The sequence below is a fragment of the Perognathus longimembris genome, chromosome 6 (genome assembly GCF_023159225.1).
Source record: "Perognathus longimembris pacificus isolate PPM17 chromosome 6, ASM2315922v1, whole genome shotgun sequence".
NCBI classification, from domain to species: Eukaryota; Metazoa; Chordata; class Mammalia; order Rodentia; family Heteromyidae; genus Perognathus; species Perognathus longimembris.
In genome coordinates, this window is record NC_063166.1 from 24439471 (window position 1) to 24455160 (window position 15690).

Below are 15690 nucleotides of genomic sequence, written 5' to 3' on the forward strand. Positions count from 1 at the left end.
TTGGCTGATTGTACTGAGTTTTATCAAGCTAGTTGCAATGTTGAGATTAGTAGAGAAAGTCAGGTGAAGATTATTGAGATGTTTTAATATCAGGTAATTGATAAGATGACCCACTATCAAAGAGCTCCTTTTCTTTGTAACTGGGAGGGGGCTTGCTTCTTTTACTTTTTGGAGATTTTACCCTTTCCTGGATGGAGTCATAACTAAGTTTTAGAAGAGTGTTGGTTAGGAAACAATAGCCACAGGAAATTGAGCGTGGCCAGTGAGCACCTCTGAGAAAGTACTTTCTTCAACTTTTACAAGATGAAGGGCCAATTTCACCTTGGTTTTTCTATGTTTGGTGTGTGTCTATGCCGAACACAGAAATTACAGCTTTGCAATACTCACGGATATTTTTATGTTACTGTGTGTATATATGCATGTTTTAACCTTCTTTTTGTTTGGTTGCCCACAAGACTATAAAAGGGCAAGACGGAGCATATATGAGAAAGAGGAAAAATATGTCAAGCAGACATATATATATTTTTTTTCTACTGAAAAGTTTTTATTTTTAAACATTATTCCTTGACAGTTAACTATTAATATTAAAATGATGTGTTTGAAACTTGCCATTGCCTTAAAGTAGACAACTAGCAGGTATTTTATGCACCTCCATTTGTATATATAATTATTTTGGTTCTAATGGAGATTACAAAGGTTCTGGAATTAGTGGTTCAGAATTCTAGGTCCTGCCATTAAGGTCAAGTGTATTTATGATTCTGAGCAAGTTATTAATCCTCAGCATGGTATAAAAGCCTGTATGTTGCTATGTACTGTGTTCATGGAGCATCCAACCTTGGCAAGAAGTCTCCCAAAGAGGCAGAATGTTATGTAGGCACTTGAATAGTTAACCAAAAACTACCTCTTCTTGTAAAAGTTTCTATCACTATCAAAGAATAACTTCGGCCTTTGTTGGATTTGAGAGTTGAGAGGTTTTCCTAGAAAGCATTTTTCCCAGTTGAATAAATGTTGGAATGATAATACTGTGAAGGTGTATTTTTTTTAATCCCAGGAAGCACACGTATTACGTTTTCTATAATCAAGACAGTTTTGTTTCAGATCTGATGTTTCTTTTAACTGTTGCTTTGAAGTGCTCATGTCAGACCTCGGGCATTAAGTGAGGTTTTCAAAGAAGTTCTGAAGGGTAAACTTCCTAAGATGCCACATGGCCAATTTAAAGTCAATTTAGAATCCTTTTGGAAATAAAATGTGCTGAGAGAAAGGGAAGAAAATACTAAATTTCAGCGAGCATCTTATATGTGCTGAAGACTTTTCAGAACTGTACTATTTACTCCTACTTTTCTAGTACATTTTGATATCAGTATCCTGTTCTAACCTTGGCATATTCTTACAACACTTGAGGTTTTTTTTCCCCCCTGTATCTGATGTTCTGAGTATCTGGGGGTCTGGTCCTCAGAGGAACAGGATGATGCAGGAGACAGGTAACTTTCAAGGAGTATGTGTTTGCACACAGATGGGGTACGGCTGAGGGTACCTGCGCATGTAATCCTCATAGCAGTGGAATGAGTGTTCCAGCCTCAGAAATCTTGTAAACTGCACCCCGGATCATTACTCACAGCATCGATGACTCTCTGGGGCTCAGTATCACCTCCCACAATCTGCCATCAACTTCTCCTTACAGATGGCCTTTGCCATGAAGGTGTCTCAGACCTGGCATTCTGTGAGAGAAAGGAGTGGAAATGAAAATGAACGTTCCAGGAGGCCTAGGTTGTGCACATGATACTGTAGGACTGTAAGCCACTGGTACTCTGGGACAGGCAGCAAGAGAAAAGGCCAGACACCTCTGCTGGTGCTTCCACTCTGTGTCTACTATGAATCTACAAGTATCCATTTGGGAGCTTCTAAGAATATAGTCTTTTTAAGTTTTAGGATCTGTATTCATTGATCATTTTGATAATTAAACAGGAGCAACTCTCTAGCGCACTTTCCTCCCTCCTCGCCACGCTTCTCTTTTCTATCGCTCTTCTATCTCTCCTATTTCTGTCTACCTGCAGTGCTGAGGATTGAACCCAGGGCCTCCAACATGCTAGTCAAGTGCTCTACCTAAAAGCTACACCTCCATTCTGTGATTCACTCTTAAACAATAACTAATATTGTTCAGTGCTGAGCAAGGAGACTAGGATCTGTATTTCTGGTCTCAGATTCTCTAAGAGGTCTTCTTTGACCTTATTAAAGCCATTTTCCATGATCTATAGGCAGTGGCATCCCTCCACCCCTCTCCATCTTCTCACCTCCTTTATTCCTTCTAAGCTTTTTACATGTATATATTGGCTGTCATCAGTCCCCTAAAGTAGACTGCAAGCCCCAGGAAGATAGGGATTTTTTTTATTATTATTTCCTGGTGAATCTCCAACACCTGAAATCCTGCTTGGTCCAGTAAATACTTGTCCAATGATGATCTAGGAATAGAGTTAGTGCATGTTTAGCCTTGTCTTACGTGGGCTTACGCCATGAGGAAAAAGAATATAAACCCCTATGCTCATGAGAACCACTTGGGTCTAATAATGGTTTGATGAGGGTAGTGAACAGATAGCATAGACAGGCCCAGTCTTATTTTCTTTTCCTTAGACTTAGTCTCTGTTAAAAATATGCAAATAAACATATGAAAGGAAACGAGTTGTTTAAAAAAGAAAGTATGATAGCAATATCAATAGAGCATGGGGATTTTTCTGATACTTAAAAAAAATTCTGCATTCTCCCCTTTTCCATCTGAGTGGTTTGTGGTTTGTGAGCAACCTGCCCAGGCCTCCTCTGGCCCATCGCGGGCTTCTGTCTCCTGTCATCAAATCATCTCTCCCCCATTTCAGTTCCTGGTAATTCCCAAACTGGGGCTGTACCTACTGAGAAGTTGCCTCCCTAGAAAATGACTGGCTGGCACTCCATTCCACTGCCAGGCTTGGAAAAAAGAAACTGTGTGCCAGTAAAAAGTAGGCCCAGCACTTCCTGTATGAGCAAGAGGTGGTTGACAAAAGCCTTCATAGGAAGACAGCCTATTGCATTGCTCTCAAGGATCATGGGAATAAAGGTGTCAGTGATTTTTCTGTTTCTCAACCACCCTCCCTTCCCATCTCAAGATACCTGTCCTGCTTGTTGGAATTGAGCCATTGTTAGGAAGAAATGGAGAAAATATAAACATTGCTCTACCTGGATGACTAATATTTTGCTGTCTTCATAAATACAAGTTTTGAGAAAGTGGGATCTGAATTTCTAGTCTCAACAGTAAAGGAATTACATATGTTGTAATAAGAGTAATGAGGGAACTGTCCTCATGGGTCCATCCATACCTTTTAGATTGGCCATCTGTAATATTGGGGTGTTCTTTAGCATAATAATGAGATAGAAGACAGTCAGAAGATGGAGAAACAGCCTCCCTGTGTTTAATCCTTGTTTTCAGGCCCTGTACATTGGCCCCTGTATTATAAAGGCAAAGAGCACTTTCCATGCAAGTAACTGGGTGTAATCTCAAAACCACCAGGGTTTCCTATTTTGCCTCTTTGGCTCTCTTTCTCAGAATTCCTTCAATCCCCTCTTATTGATAACCTCACTAATTCCTGGTCATTTTTATTTTGTGTTATTGGTGGGGGAAAGGCCAGAACATTTGTCAGAGTTGTCTGAGCTGCTCCTTCTGAAGGGAGATGTAAGTGTGGCTGGTCAAGATGTAACTATCCTAGGTGCAGCCTTTCTTCTTGGTGCCATCTTCCCTAAGATCTTACTTTCAACATCCCGGAGAAGAGATGAAAGTGCAAAGAATACCCATACTCAATGGAAGGAGAAGAGTTCATGAGCCCACCATAGTCATGTATTCGACTGTATATTCATTCATGAGGAAAAGGCAATCATCAATAGCCTAGTTAGGATGTTTCTTAACTGAACAGCACTGAGGAAAACAGTAGGTGTGTCTTGCTGGAATTTAGAATTCATTACACAGCTCATTAGAAGACTGTTGTATATCAGTGTGTGCTGTGGCCTATCAGAAATGCAGGGCTGAGTCATCTGTGTTCACTGCCATCTGGGGCTTTCTCTAGAGCATCATTGCAGGATGTATGCAGTGGTGGGGTCAGCTGTGCTGAAAGGGATGATGGGAATATTCCTTGGAGCCAAGTTTTGAAGGGAGTTTTCAAGCACTGCTTAGTCGCCTGCTTAGGCCTGCAAGAGGTAGGATTTCACCCTGTGTGCTTTTGAGGAGAAGGATGCTTTTGTGACAATGGAAAATAGTCTTATTTAACTGCTTATATGTCTGAGCCCAGAAGACCTCAGAGCCAGAAACTTCTTCTCATCAGAAATGATGCAGTTTCTGATGATCTGCAGCGCTCAGAAACAGAACCCAGGCCCACAGTTCAAGCCCTATGACCAACCAAAAAATAAACAAAGAAAAAGGAAGCATAAAAAAAAAGAAATGATGCAGTTTGACCACTGATAAAGACCTGACATGGGAATTTGGAAGATAAGACACGGGCCTAGTTTTCCTTAGCACTGTTTTCTGTCTTCACATGTACAAGTGGAAGCAAGAACCAGTGTCACTTAAAAAAAATAACAATGATAATGCCTTCCTTCCATTGTTAGTATGTGTAGCATTTCCAATTGAGCTCTGGCTAGAAATCATATTCGGAATGAAAAATGTGTTTCTTAAATGTTCTATCTTCAAAGTGCTTGATGTTTGAGAATTGGTACCAGGGAAAGAAGGAAGGGCAAGAATGATTGGTATCAAGGCAGGCCTCCCCTGCAGGCAGATAGTCACCCATGGAACATTCTTCCAGTGCACAGTAACTCTCATACCTTGGAACACATCACAGGTTGATCTGTCACCTGTGACATAATACTTCTAAGGTATGCCATTTCTCACATTGTCTACAGTCCCGGATGTATTAATTCCCTTACATTCATTATTTCTCTGTAAGATTGTTATAACTCCTTCACTTTCCTTACAGGGAAGTTCAGTATAAATAGGAACTTGGCAGCATTAATGACAGAGCTAAAACAAAAATCTTTTAGGGGCTGGGGATATGGCCTAGTGGCAAGAGTGCTTGCCTCGTATACATGAAGCCCTGGGTTTGATTCCCCAGCACCACATATATAGAAAATGGCCAGAAGTGGCGCGGTGGCTCAAGTGACAGAGTGCTAGCCTTGAACAAAAAGAAGCCAGGGACAGTGCTCAGGCCCTGAGTCCAAGCCCCAGGACTAGCAAAAAAAAAAAAAAAGAAAGAAAAGAAAAGAAAAGAAAAATCTATTAGGTTTTCTTAACCAGAATAAAGATTGCTCCTTAAGACAAATATAAAGAAATAAATAGAAAATAATTTCAGTTTTTAATTGTCCAAGTTTTTCATTTTAAAAAGGTTATACCAAACAAAGTCATTGACCTACTTGCCTAACATATATTTATATTAAATTGCCAATGGTAGTTATATAATAAATCATTACTAAATGGAATCTTAAGATTGAAAGAATTTATCTTCTTTCTGCTCTGAGGATTATCTTAAAATCTTTTTATTTTTTATTTATTTATTTATTTTTTGGGCCAGTGCTGGGCCTTGGACTCAGGGCCTGAGCACCATCCCTGGCTTCTTCCTGCTCAAGGCTAGCACTCTGCTACCTGAGCCACAGCGCCCCTTCTGGCCGTTTTCCATATATGCGGTGCTGGGAAATCGAACCAAGAGCTTCATGTGTAGGAGGCAAGCACTCTTGCCACTAGGCCATATTCCCAGCCCTTAAAATCTTTTTAAACATCAAAATAATTTTCAGCAAGCGCTTTTTCATGTGCCAGTGCTGGGGCTTGAACTCAGTGCGTGGATACTGTCCCTGAGCTATTTTTTTTTTTTTTTTTTGTTCAAGACTACCACTCTACCATTTAAGCCACAGTTTCACTTCAGGCTCTTTGGTAGTTAATTGGAGATTTGTTTTCTGTCTGGGCTGGTTTTGACCTGCAATCCTCAGATCTCAGCCTCCTGAGCGGCTAGGATTACAGGTGTGAACACAGGCACCTTGGTTCAACAAGCACTTTTAAAGCAAAATTAAGAAAACTAGCTTGTTAAAATCTGTATTGGAGAAGTTTTCCATTATTTTGTTTCTGCTGATGTTCCTGAGACAATGTACTTTGGTTGAATTGCCCAAATTAGAAATATATATGGGCTGTAAGTGATCTTTTGTTTCAGAAACTTGTACTTTGGAAACTTGGGCATGTTCCTATGATCCCTCTCACTGGACTGTGGTTTCTCAGAGAGTGGTACACACAAGCTCTATGACTGTTTCATCCAGCCTGGAGTTCAGGTACTGGGATATGATTTTTCTAGTGATGCTGGCAGAATTTGTTGCTAGTTCCATCAAAGGTACTGGGGCTGCTAAGCATCACCTACTTCAGTCTGCACATGTGCCATCTTCACAAACAACCAGACACCTTACTAGGAGTTTCTAGAAATAAAACTACTTTAAAATCAGTATTCTAAAGTTTCTATGAGGTAGTTAATTTTATTTTGCCTTCCTCCTTCTCAATTTGTGGTGGCTTGCATAGAATTGAAAAAAAAAAAATCATTTCTCCACGGCTAAACTCCAAGCCTTTGCTAGGCCCTCTCCATGCCCACAGCTCTGCGAGTTGTTACCCATTAACAATTGTTGCAAAACTCACCCTGCAGAGCAAAGAGAACTGGCCACCAAGATGGTTCTGGTCTCTTACTATGGCAAACCCTACTTTCTAGTTTCCTCTGCCTTTTCTTTGTTCAACAAGAAATGGGTATACAAGTGGTTTGCTGTTGTATAGAGGATGAACAATTACTAGTTGTAAAGATATGTATTTCCTTCTTTTATGGCCACTGCAACTGTTCCATTTCGGGTTGTCCCACTTCAGCTTATGATTGCCCTTCCTCCTCTGTCTCAGGAGACGAATATATGTACAAATGTCTACTGGTTTGGTTTTTTTCTTCTCTGCTGACTTGTATAATCTGGGTTGGAGTCATTCAGGCTCTATCTGAAGCTCTCTTGTTCTTCCTCTCTCACCACATCAAGCACCAGGGTCATACGGCTGAGGGAGAGCCACCCACAAGGTAATGTTCCTCTATCACCTCCTTTAGGGAGCAGATTAGCTGCCACCGCATATCTGGTTGCTGTCGGTGGAGTTTGTCATTTGGGTTCCAAGCTCAGCTTGCGATCTATTAAAGGGCCTCAGCCGTGGCACCCGTTGTCCTGGCAACCCAATGGCTGCTACTTCCCTGGAGGCATGTGAGGGAGTGGCCGTGGAAGTGGATGGCCCCAGAGGATCAGAAAGGAGTTGGCAGTCACCCTGCTCAAAGAGGATTTTCCATTTCCCTCTCTGGGCAGGCCTCCAGGGATACTTAACCCAGTGTATCATGGGAGTCTCACTTACTAAGGATCTTTCTGGTACAGATAGCATCCCGCAGAGAATAGCAAAGTAATTAACGGATGGTCCAGGCAGAAGGTGGGGAGGCTGGGCCAGGTTGTTAGGTGATCTTAGTACATTCGATGCTATCAATTTTTTTTTCTTGTGAATAGGGCTAAGGTTCTGGTGTTTATCAGCGTTGGCATTCAGAGTTGGGGACATGAAGAGGTATTTGGGAGGAATTGGAGGTCAGGAGAAGAAGAGGATGAAGGGAAATAACCAAGGCAGCTAATCTTGTCTCCTGTTCCTGTTGGCAAGTATGGCCTTAAAGCTTCCAGGGTAATGAGAGCTTTGTTTCTGGCTCTGGTCGTTGGTTGATCCATGGACCCAGAATTGAAACAGAACACTGTTCACCTCATGCTTCCTTTGTAAATGCGTCCTCCCCCCTATCTGTACGCCATGTAGAGTTGGCACTTCTCCCATAGTTTTCAGATTTGGATCCAAAAGAACAGAGACATCCTAAGGAATCTATCTTACAAGTTCCTCACTTAGTTTTTGGTCTTGACTGTCTGTTTAACTGTCAAATGGGGCAGTCCAGTCTCTCATCCCTCTTTGCTCTGGTTATTTTTGAGACACAGTCTTGCTTTCTGTCCAGACCACAATCCTCCTACTTAGGTTGTCTGTATAGCTGGCTGACATATCTGCACTATCATACTCAGCTTTTTCTGTTGAGATGTAGTCTCATGACGTTTTTGTTGTTTTTTTGGTTGTTTTTCTGCCTTGGCTAGCCTCAAACTACAATCTTCCTGATATCAGCCTCCTGAGTCATTACTTTTAATTGTTGAAATAATTAAAGTAATTGAAGAGTCTGTGTGCTTTTTGGGTGCATCTTTGTATTGTATAGAAAGAGGTTTTCCCATCTATAAAAGTGATTAACTCAAAATTTGGTATTTGTGATGTGTCATTGTTAATGGTACACAGATAATAAAGACGGTTCTGTCATGTTTATATGAATAAATATGGCTACTATGAATGGCATTCCAGTTAGAATGTTAAAATACTTCCCTTGGTATTAGAGCTGCTGTATTTTTTTTTAATTTTGATTCTTTTTGGCCTCACTGGTGATTGAATTCAGAGTATCACATTTACTAGGCAGGTACTCTACCATTTTAGCCACTCTTTCAGGCTTTTCTTGAATTGCTTATTTCCAGCTTAGGCTGCAGTCTTCCAACTTTCCCAGGATGTTGGGAATGTCAGGCAGGTGGCACTGCACCAGCCATTGTCCTTTCTCTGTAGCTGCGTTCCACGACGCCCAGCCATTGGATGAAATGGAGTCTTTTGAATTTTTTATGTGCAAGCTGGCTTTGAACCTTGAGCCACCCAATCTCTGCCTTCCAAGTAGTTTGGCTTACAGGCTTGAGCCACCACACCTAGTTTGATGGCTGCCATTTAAAAAGACATGGCAAAATAGATGATAGCCTCGTTAGACTTCATGAACCTCCCACCTCACACATTTTACCATCTCTCTAGATGCATAGTGATTAGAAGCACACCTGGAGAAGGAAGAGCCTATTATGTCCTGCTTCCTTCTCCATCTGTTGTCGCAGAGCACAGGGCCAGATGTCAATCAAAACAGTAATTGAAGATCAGGATGCCTTGGGCCTGGTTCAGAAGCAGGAGCATCAAGTTAAGAATGGATGCCTTGGTTCTCTTCCCATTTCGGCCCCCCTTTGAGACCAACTGCTTTCTTCCAGTGCCCCTATTTCCTTGTCTTACAAAGATAGCTATTACCAGTTCACTGCATCCAATTTAAAGGAATGAGTCAAAATAAGTAGCTTCTGCAATAACATCTGGATTCGAATTCCTGATATGCCAATCAATAGCAGTGTATCCTTGGGGAAACTTTTCAACCTCTCTGATCCTTATTTAGCCTCATCTGTAAAATAGGATTGAACATACCTGCCCAAAAGGGTTATTGTGAGAATTAAGTGAAAATGTGGGTTTGAGCCCAGCAACTTCTCCTTGGTAACTGGCAGCTATGATGCTGTCATAAAAATGATACATTTCTCTAAACAAGATTTATCATGATGTGTTGCTGGAATGAACAGGTGAACAGTTGCAACTGACATTTTCTCTGTAGCAGGAATTGCCAATTGCCATTGTCACTGAATCAACAGTAAATTTGGCTATGTACCGTTAAGACTTCTCTGACATACAGAGTAATTAGGACAGTGAAAGCAATCTCACTTGTCAGACGTATCCGTGTGTATATGCTAAGGATTCTTGGAATTTTAGGTGATTTTTTTTTTTTTTTTAGAATTAGTCAAATTGAAAGGCTCTGAGTTTGAAAGTTTGGAGGCTATGATGTTCTCATCTATTAAAAGTAGGGAGATTCCCAAATGTTATTGACATGTACAACTCTGAAAAAAAATACTATATTTTGATGTAGCTACTATACCCAGGGAATAATAGACTAAAATTAGCCAGTCCAATGCTTTGGAATTGAAGCTAGAAGAAAATGTGAGAATGAGGATATTCTTCTGTCTTCTCTGAGAAAATACTGAGTGTGTAAAAGCTAGTTCTTTGCAACAGCTGAAGGCACTTTCCATCACTGCTGTAAGATGAGAAAATGGACAAGTCCTTTACATATGACCGGTGTTCTTCTAATGTACACACAGGAGGTCATGGATTCAAACCACGGTGGCATCTTCTGGAGTCAGGAAAGCCTTCACCATTAGACCTGAAAGGATGAATTGGTGTCACACAGAAGGCAAAATAGTGTTCCAGTTAGCCTATACCTTATAACAAGCAGTCTTAACATTTAGTGGCTTAAAACATGCATATTCTACATTTAATGATTCTATGGGTAACCTATACTAGGCTGACCTGCGCCCCCTTGGCTGGGATTGGTTAATATAGGATGGCCTCCTTTGCATGACTATTGGAAGGCTCGTTCACCCAAGAGTAAGGGAGCCCCTGTTCATAACCTCTCTCTGCTCCATGAAGTCTCTCATCCTTCAAGCAGGGTTGTCTGAAATCGTCATACTGCAGTCTCAGGGCTTCTCAAGAGTAGCAAGAGAAAACAAACCCCAGTGACCAGACACTTGGCAACCTCTGCTTGTAAGGTGTTTGCTAATTTCCTCTGGGTCACAGCAAATGACTTAATGAGTGCACCTAAAGGAATGAGGGAAGCTCTTGTCCTGAACACATGGTGGACACTATGAGCAAAATTCAAAGGTGAGAGGACATGACGTGTTGGAAAATTGCAGGTAATTCCAGGTGGCTGGAGAAAAGCATGTGAGAAATGTCCAGAAATGAGGGCAGGTTATGAATTACCTTTTCAGTAAGCTCTGCTGAGGAGTTTGGAATTTTATCTTAAAGACAGGAGAAAAGCCTCTGAGAAATTTTAAGCAGGATGTTGACATGATGCATGGAAGCATTGTGAAATAGTAAAACTGAAACCTAAAAAGCATTTGTGAATATGGGCAATTTAGGGAAATTTCCAGACTTGTATCATAGGGCTAGCTAGGAGAAGACAGAAATTAAGAACGACAGGTGGTTTAGATTTAATGAGTACTTCTAACCCCAAAGAAGTTGGAGGCCTTCAGTGGCAGAAGGCAGAATAGCCTTCTGGACTGGAGTTCTGAGCTCCCTCTGGTTGGCATCTGATGGGAGAACTCAGGGCCTGTGAGGGGCTTGGTCCCTGCCTCCAGTCCTCCTCACATCTTTCTTCTGCCAGACTTCTGGGATTGTGGATTCTAAATAGTAGTAGCTAATTTAAATACAGCCTCTGAAAGTGTCTTCTCCTCATATAGTAGAACAGTGTCAAACCTAGCCTAAACTTCTTTTCTTTCCAACATATTTTTTTCCACAAGTCCCTAAAAAAAAAAAAATCAACAATGTGTCTCAGGAATCCCGCAGTCCTTTGAGAGATGTCCCCTTACCTCTTTGATTTCCATATCTGACCTTTTAAGTATACTTGTAAAACTGTTACCAAAAAAAAGTACTAAAAATAGACAATTTTTCATTTCACTAAATGAAAGGACTGAGAGTGAGAAGTTGTGGTTTTAACCAGTACAGTTGGGGACTAGCTTGTCACCACTGAAACTGGAAGATCTTGAGTGGAAATGGCAGAGTACTAAAAAGTACCTCTGGGTGGTCACTTGGGTATGGGAAGTATTCATTTATGGAGATGGATGGGAAAGCGAGGATCTGAATGCACATTCCACACCTACCTTTTACATTTTATTTTTTTTCCAAATTGAAAAAAAAAGTCATAATCTAGATGGGGTAGCAGGGTAGTGCAGGCTGCTCGAGATGGCTTCTGGCTCCTATTGTCTTTTCTTCTTTTTTATTGTACAGGTGATGTACAGAGGTGTTACAGTTACATATATCAGAAACGGAGTAGGGTTCTTTTTAAACAGTGTCACCTCTTCCCTTGTTTTCTCCCATTTTTTCCCTCCTAACCCTCTCCCCCATATTGTAGTTCATTTTCAACACAATGTCTAGTGTGTATCACTGCTGAATTAATTCACTCTTTCTCCCACCATTTCTGTAATTCTCTCTCCTTCCAGGGCCGCCTTCCTTAACCAAATATTAAGACTGGATGGAAATCAGTAGGATAGAGGACGGCAATGAGGGCAATAATGTTCTTAGAGATAGGCAAGCCACTTAGGCAGCTAGATTCTTGTTTTCTTTGCTTAGTTTGAACAGCCTTTTGTACAAGTCATCTCCTTTTTGTACCTGACCTCAGAAGAGCTAATGTTAATTCTCTTCATCTCGGGGTTGCTGATGGGAATAGCCCCAATTCGGTTAAAGTCACACAGGGGTACTGCTCTGCACCTTGGGCCTGCTAGCTCAGCCCCTCTGCATACTACACCTTGTCACCATCCTCAGCTCACTGAATGCATCTTCAAAAACAGGAGAGGTTGCTAAACCCCAGGGCCCCAGCCACAGCCTTTTTTACAGGCATTTATTTGCTGCTGGAAAAACATTGCAAGAATTTGAGACATTTTTATCAGAGAGTCTTAGTTAAACAGTGATGTGGAGGACTGATAAAGGAATAGGCCATAGGGGACCTCATAAATTCACGTACCCAAATTTGGCAAGCTTGGGACTCATGTGAAATGGAAATGAGAACATGCCGTGTTTTGGAATTCCTGATTTCTGCTTATTTGCTTTAATAGCAGATCTTTGCATCAACAGTGACTCATAGCCTACTTTACTGAAAGGGAAGGTAGAGTTTGCTGTATTCAATCTGGTCTGGTTTTCAGCAGTGTGTGAAGCTGGGGCCAACAGAAGGAATAAGCTCGTGGGATAGATGCCGGGTACCCAGAGAGATCCCCAGATTTCATGCTTCCTTCCCAGTGCAAACACATGACCTTATGTAACACTTTCACATCCCATCTTAATGAAAATTATATGCTTCTCTGCATAAATACTTAGTCAATCTGTTCTGGAGGAGATGGATCCTGGAGGAGGAGGAAAATAGAATCTTTCTTGGGGACATTAGAGGCACAGGTGTTCAGGTTTTGCCAGCTGTATTACTTTACCGTATTTTTCAGGGCTTGTTTTCTTACCAACTGTCCTCTCTGTGGCCTTATATGGCGGCCCTGCAAAGCTAGAGTACATGGGTATGCCATTAGAGTCACACCATAGCCCACACTACCTCCTCTTGTTGATTTCATGAAATTTCAATTTCACAGTTCAGTTAAGTCTGGAAAGGAAAAACTTTGCACAGCTGCAGGGGTGGTCTCCTGGTTGCGTCTACAGGATGGTCATAATCTAAGGTGAATGGAATGCCTGTGCCTGTGTATGTTGGGTATCTTATTTTTAAAAGCTACTCAGATGTAGATTCATGTTTTCAATCATTCTCCAACCTTCCCGCCCCTTTTGCTTCCATTACTTTTTCCAGTTATGTCATGGTTTGTTTTCACTGGGCCAGTATGGACCTACTTCAACTTCTCAAGTGACTTACGATGATAGGTGTGTAACATTTTGCCCAGATTATTTTACTGGTTGGAATAGGTTTTTAGGAACGTCTTGCTCAGGCTGACCTTTAACCATAAGCCTCCCAACCTCCTCCTCCCAAGTATCAAGGATTATAGGTGTGAGCTGCTGTGCCTGGCTTCTTACACCCTTTTATGCAACTCTTACCAGATAGGACAGTAATAGTCTCCCTCCCTCTCATGAGTACTTATTTGCACACACACACATACACGCATACATGTACATGCAAGCATACTCATGTGCCTACACATTCCTGACATGTTCTACCACTCAGCTACAACCAGATGGGAGATTTCAACTGGGCAAGACAGCCTCCATCTTCACTGGATTTCTAGCCCCACTCTGATCTGAGCATGGGGCCATGGTTGTGGGCTGTAATTTTCACATTAACCCCCTCTGCTCCAGTCTGTATATATGTCTTATCTGCTGCAACACTTTGAATATCTGGATTTCTTATCTAACTAGTACTGCCTACTCAACCTTAGCAAACTTAGACATACCAAGCTCAAAAGCATCTGTATTTATTTCATCTCCGTTTTAAATTACTCACATATCTCATTTAATGAAACTGAAAATTCAAAATTAGTTTCCATGATTACATTATGTCACCATGGTTGGGAAATTATTTAGCTGAAAATGAGTAGGAAATAATCTTCTGATTAAAAAAAAATTCATTCCAGGCTTTCAGTTGCGATTTCTTCTTTTGTGTGTTAAGAGCCCTTCACCTAGAAGAAATGAAGGTTGGCATGAGAAAGCAGAGGAAGGAGGTTTGAAAAGGTCACCTATGGGGTGGGGGAAATTTCATTGTCCAGATGGGTAGATTTCACTGGTTCCTGCATCTCCTTTCAGTGACTGGTCACCCTCCCTCCTGTCTTTCCAGATGTTTCTGATTAGTTCATGCACCTTGGATGGCTGGGGGGGGGGGGTAGGGGGGGAGGGGGGGGAGGAAGCTTTAAAGGGGCACTAACTTTAATCTGGTCATGACCTTGACCTGAAGAGTTGCATTTGTCAAGGCCTGAGGGAAAAGAGAGTTTGAAAGTGAGTGTGTGCATGTGTGTACATGTATGACCTAGTACTAGGGCTTAAACGCAGAGCCTTACATTCTCCACTGGCATCTTCTTCACTCATGGCTGGTACTCTACTTATTCACACCTCCAGGCTAGCATTTCGCTGGTTAATTGGACAAGGGATCTTATACACTTTTCTCCCTGGGCTGGCTTTGAACATTGATCTTCCAGGTCTCAGCCTCTTAAATGGGATTGCAGAGGTGAGCCACTGCTGGCCAGTTTGTAATGCTTTTTATAATATCAAAGATATTAATATCTATGTCTACATAGGTTCACTGCTTGGGTTCATGTTTGTATTAGTGTCTATTATACAAAATAATGGGCTTGATTGTGACATTTTGCTGTTGTATATCATGTTCTTTGGTCATATTCACATACCAAATTATCCTTTTCTTCAGTCCTCACTTTTTTTTTTTTTTTTGGCTAGTCCTGGGCCTTGGACTCAGGGCCTGAGCACTGTCCCTGGCTTCTTTTTGCTCAAGGCTAGCACTCTGCCACTTAAGCCACAGCGCCACTTCTAGCCATTTTCTGTATATGTGGTACTGGGGAATTGAACCCAGGACCTCATGTATACGAGGCAAGCACTCTTGCCTCTAGGCCATATCCCAGCCCTACTCCTCACTTTTTGATGGTCTTCAGTCCTCACTTCTTGATGGTCTTCTCCTGAAATACATTCCTACTTTCCTACTTGTCGTGTGTGTGTGTGTGTGTGTGTATGTGTGTGTGTGTGTGTGTGTGTGTGTGTGTGTGTGTAGTGGGTCTTAAACTCAGGGGCTCATAACTCAGCTCTTGCACTCAAGGCTGGCATGCTACTATTTAAGCTACACCTCCAGACCTGCTTAAAACCCTGCCTCCAGTCCTAACTTTTTTTCTGGATAATTGACGATAATCCTAAGGATTTGCCTACCTGGGCTGGCTTCAAAACTGAGATACTCAGCCTCCTGAGAAACTAAGATTACAGGCATTTGCCATGAATACTGGGCTTTGAATTGTAAATTTTATTTATTTTTAATTTATTGATTGTCAAAGTGATACACAGAGGGGTTACAGTTTCATAAGTATGGCAGCACATTTCTTATCCAACTTGTTACCTCCTCCCTCATTTTTCTCCCGCCTTCCTCCCCATTTTCCTCCCCATGAGTTGTACAGTTGGTTTGCAGCATATCATTTTGTAGGTATTGCTGTTGCATTGGTTCATCTTTTATCCTTTGTCTCTCCATTTTTATG

General features: G+C 41.5%; 1 protein-coding gene across 12 annotated transcripts in view; it reads left to right on the forward strand.

Annotated features, from left to right (window-relative positions):
* The window catches only part of Atxn1 (ataxin 1), a 411842-nt gene that overhangs the window by 260086 nt on the left and 136066 nt on the right, over window positions 1–15690 (forward strand). The window lies entirely within an intron of this gene.